Genomic DNA, 5,366 nt, shown 5'->3' on the forward strand with positions numbered 1-5,366 from the left:
CCTTCGCTCTCAAACTCGGCGTCCGCAGCGGCCTCTGGCGTCGTTGGCTGTCGCTGCTGTTCGGCTCGAGAGAGAGAGAGGGGAGAAGAGAGGAGGAGGAGGAGGTTAGGAGAAACGGAGGAGACGAAAGACGTAGTAACGGCGTGTTCACGCTGTCTGTGGCGGCCACGTTGGTTTCGCAGTGCTAGAAAGTCCAAAAATGGAGATAGTGTAGATGTTTGTTGGCATTCGCTCATTTAGCGAATGGTTTGTTCTGGAGTTTTTGCGTGTGAACGAGTAATAATAACAATAATTGGTTCTTGAGGAAAGGAAATGGCGCAGTATCTGTCTCATATATCGTTGGACACCTGAACCGCGCCGCAAGGGAAAAGATAAAGGAGGGAGTGAATGAAGAAAGGAAGAAAGGGGTGCCGTAGTGGTGGGCTAATTTCGACGCCCCGGGGGTCTTTAACGTGCACTGACATCGCACAGCACACGGGCGCCTTAGCGTTGTGCCTCCATCGAAACGCGGCCGCCGCGGTCTGGTTCGAACCCGGGAACTCTGAATCAGTAGCCGAGCGCCTTAACCACTGTGCCATTGCGGCGATGCCTGATTCACCACAGCTTTCGCTCTCTAACCAGGCTCAGCAGTAGTTAAACCGGAGCTATTTTTTGTTATGTTTGGTTGTGCTGTGCTTTAAGGTTAGACTCATAAAGACGAACGCTTGTTTTGCATTGTTTAGCATCGTTTATTTTTTTTATTCGGATGGTGTAGTATTTAGAGGCGCGGTATCGCATGCAGAGTGCATGAAAGTGGGCTCTGCATAGAACGCAAGTGCTGTTTGATCGGAACGCTGGTTTTCTTTCATGCAACCCGCCGCTGTGGCTCAGTGGTTAGAGCACTCGGCTACTGAGCCTAAGTACTTGGGTGCGAACCCGTCCACGGCGGCCGCGTTTCGGGACGTAAAATGCGTCCGTGTGCTGTGCTTTGTCAGTGCAGGCTAAAGATACCCACGTAGCCGAAATTCGGAGCCCTCCACTACGACACCCCTTTCTTCTTTTCGTCTCTCACTCCCACCTTCCTCCCTTCCATTACGGCGTCTTACGGGTGTCCACCGAGATATGTGAGACAGTTACTGCGCCATTCCCTTTCCTCAAAAAACAATTGCAATTTTCAACACCCGCCGTGGAGAAGAGCTCCGGCATGCGTGCGCTCCGTCGCCGTAGCCGCGTTGCGGAGAGGAGGAAAGGGGGCGTACAGCGTCCGTGTTCCGAGTTTGTGTCATAATAAAAAAAAAATTGGAGGACGCTTAAGCTTTTCCTTTAAGAGTGGAACGCGAACGCGTGTTGCAGCCCTGCTAGGGAGTCCACGGAATGCCATCGCCCATTCGGCGCGACGCCTTTCCCGTTAGACAAATCGCTCTGCTACGTACTGTGAAACGGACGCGCGGAGCGGCAAACCCCGTAGAAGCGCTGCCAGGTGCCTTGCCGAAACTCGCGGGACTCAAGTTGCAGTCGCAGTTCGTCGGCACATCGTTCTCGACAAACCCGATGCCACGAACGGCAGCATAGCTTCCGCGCCGAACGGACAGCAAGCCGCAAGCTTCCTGGTGAGCGCGCTTTGGATGTGCGCTGCGTTGTTCGCCGCTCACCGCGTGATTCCTGCATGCCCGCAGGGCCCCACTGCGCCCGAACGATACGAGCGGGAAGCGCTAAAACCAATCAATAAAGCAAAAGTAACGCAAAGCTTTGAATTCGCCGGCTTCTCTCCACTCCTAGCGCACCGCCGAGTAATCTAGCCTCCCATTGGCCGAGGCGCCGTGGTCACGTGTTAGCGCGCACTTTTTTTGCTTCGCAGCAGACGCCGGCGCCATTGCCGGGGCAGGAGTCGCGCTTCGTTTACTTTTTGTGCAACAGTTTTGGCCGGAAGTGTTTTTCCATCTTTGACGGGAAAATATCTAATTCCGTCCGGAAAAAGCAAAGCGGCTCGCCGAAAGGTTTAGATGCACAGGATCGGCCGGGCAAACCTCGATAATGTGCTGGATCCGCCACTTTGTGAGGTGAGTGGCGGTTCTACAGCTGTCAGTCGTGTTTTTTTTTTTTTCGGGTGATTTGGTGCCAAGCGCGAGCGACTGCAGTCTTTCTTCGTGGTAAATGCTGCTTGGCATAGTTGTAGACGGACTCGTTCACTCGTAGGCTACGAAAGCTGTGCTTCTTGTTGTCTTATGCCCATCGTGCCAGCTCTGCTAGATTCTGCAGGTGCAGCTTTGATGTTGCGCGCATTTCGTGGCGTGCCGACGTGGTTGCAGTCAGACTCGTTCGCAGGTTCGACTCGAAAGTTACGCTTCGTATTGTTTGAGCCCCCATGTTTACGTTGCTCGCGTTGGAGGTCTAGCTTTCATCTTGCGCACTGCTGCAGGAATTTTTGTCGCAGTTGGACTCCTTCGCTTACGAACCCCACACTAAAGAGGCGGCTCTCGCTGTTTGATACCCGCTGTACATGCTGCTCGCAATATATGTCCAGCTTTTATGTTGCGCGCATTACTTGCCGTATTTGTGTCGTTACAGATGGACTCCTTCGCTTACGAATTCGTTAGTAAAAGGGCGGTTCTTGCCATTTGAGCGTACGTTGTTCATGCTGCTCGCGGGCAAGGTCTATCCTTCATGTTTGGCGCATAGCTCGACGTATTTGTTATGTTGTAGTCGGACTCCTTCGCTCACGAACTCTATACCAAAGGAGTGGTTATCGCTGTTGAAGCCCCCGCTGTTCATGCTGCTCGGGATTCCTAAACGAACCTGTTTCCCCTCTACGTACGGCGAGCGCCTCCTCCTTCTCCGAACACAAAGACAAGTCTATCCCCCACCACACCGTAAGCTAACGGCGGCAGAGGCGAGGGAATGGCGACAACTACAGACGAACACCTTTCCCAACCTACACAATTACCACATCATCTTCCCCGACAGACATGACAGCATCTGCCCCCGGTGTGGCGGAATTGCAACAACATATCATGTAACATGGGGCTGCTCCGGTCCCAAGCCCCCCGAACTAGACAGACATCACTCCGAGGAACAGTGGGAGTCTGCCCTGCTCAGCTCTGACTTGGCGACGCAGCGAAAGCTGATATCCCAAGCAAGAGCAACCGCGGTGGACATTGGGGTCCTGAAATAAGGACTCCATCCAAAATCTGTATTTTCGCCTCTCTATCCTAACTTTCTGAAATAAATGTTTTCTACTACTAAACGAACCAACATGTTTTCTTCAGAGAGAACTGAGTAAATTTAATTCTTAATTTAATTGGCTTTTGAGGAAAGGAAATAGCGCAGTATCTGCCTCATATGTCGTTGGACACCTGAGGGATAAAGGAGGGAGTGAAAGAAGAAAGGAAGAACTGGTGCCGTAGTGGAGGGCTCCGGAATAATTTAGACCACCTGGGGATCTTTAACGTGCACTGACATCGCACAGCACACGGGCGCCTTAGCGTTTTTTCTCCATAAATCGCAGCCGCCGCGGTGGGGTTCGAACCCGGGAACTACGGATCAGGTGTCGAGTGCCCTAACCACTGAGCCACCGCGGCGGGTTGAGTAAATTAATAATAATAATTGGTTTTTGGGGAAAGGAAATGGCGCAGTATCTGTCTCATATATCGTTGGACACGTGAACCGCGCCGTAAAGGATGGGATAAAGGAGGGAATGAAAGAAGAAAGGAAGAGGTGCCGTAGTGGACGGCTCCGGAATAATTTCGACCACCTGGGATCTTTAACGTGCACTGACATCGCACAGCACACGGGCGCTTTAGCGTTTTTCCTATATAAAAACGCAGCCGCCGCGGCCGGGTTTTGAGTAAATTCGAGTTTTGATTTTTCAGCATTTGAGATTTTTTCTGTTGCACGCTACTTTGACCGAAAGCGATTAACTGCGGCAGTCCAGGCTACTGCACGTTAGGCATGGAGATTACAAGAGTGGAGGCAATGATCTCTTACAAGTCATAATTGCATATGCTGACCAAAGACGATGATCGCCTAAACAACCAGCATTCGAATGACTCGTGCGGCGCTGTAGCTGTTCACGAAACAGCGTTTAAATTCATTTTTTATTTGCTGTTAATCAACCCAAACTATTATCCCTACATCAGATTTCCGATCGCAACCGTGTTAGAGTGCGCAACTATAGGGCTTCGTATTCGCCTATTTACAAACAAAAATTACGTGGCTACCGTCAGTCGAATATTTTTAACGGTAGCCTGTGAGGTGTCCGAAGTTTATTAACTCCTAAATAATCTGCAAGCTTTCCTGCAATAAAATAGTTGAAATTCAGACGAATAACCTCACTGAATAGCACAGCCCGCTGCACGAGCGAACGCGCCTTTGAGAGAATATATTATAGGAGCATTAAACCGTCATCCGTTCAAATAAAGCCTAGGCTGCACATCTAGTCGCATGTCGGCCCACTTCCTCTTTCCGGAGTTAAATTTTTTATAAGATGGGGCAAAAGACGCCGGTCGAAAAACACGACTGCGAGACATTCACTACAGTGCCGCGAACTCCCTCGCTCACTCCACTTCCACCGTGTGCACCGCGATCAAAGCGATCGCAGTACGAAAGGTTCTGATAAAGCAGTGCAACGTGGGTCGGGGCAGTTATTATTTAGGTAAGTAATAATTGTATCTCCCATGCCATGCGGCCGAATAAGAGGCAGGAAAAGCAACAACAAATTGATTCGGGTGCGCGGTCCGCTGCGCGCCAAAGCGCGAGCGTTGGGAACAGTGCGCGCTGAGTATATAGTGCCGCGAACTCATTCGCGCACGCCACTTCCAACGTATGCTCCGCAATCAAAGCTATCGCAGGAAAAAAAGTTTCGATAAAGCAGCACGGCGTTGGTCGCGGCAGTTATTTCAGTAACTTATTCTTCGATCTTCCATGTCATCATGTCATTTCGACCGAAGCCAAGGCAAAAAACGGCAACACAAAATTTATTCGGGCGCACGGTCTGCTGCGCGCCAAAAGGCGAGCGTTGGGAGCGTCTGCTAGCATCCCCCTGCCTAGGTGCCGCCACCATCGGCGCCCGGGAGGAGCCGAGAGGAGGAGCGTTGGCATAGGAGGAGGAAGGAGGAGATGTCGTTATTTTTAGTCTATTGAGGTTTTTTAGGAGGCGCTGTCGTTGCGCGCCACCTGTTGGGGCAGTGGCGTACATTGCGAGGAGAAGGAGGAATTTTTCGGTCACGGCCGACGCCAACGACACCTGCTTTTCTGCGAGACGAGCTCCTTAACGCTTTCGCGTTAAAACTGGCACATACTTAGCTCGGCTATGCCAGGATATAAGTAGAGAAAGCTAAGGCATAGCTTGGTTAGCCTTGGTTAATCTTGATTGCAAGTCATGGTTAGTC

This window comes from Amblyomma americanum, chromosome 10 (assembly GCF_052857255.1).
Source record: "Amblyomma americanum isolate KBUSLIRL-KWMA chromosome 10, ASM5285725v1, whole genome shotgun sequence".
NCBI lineage: Eukaryota > Metazoa > Arthropoda > Arachnida > Ixodida > Ixodidae > Amblyomma > Amblyomma americanum.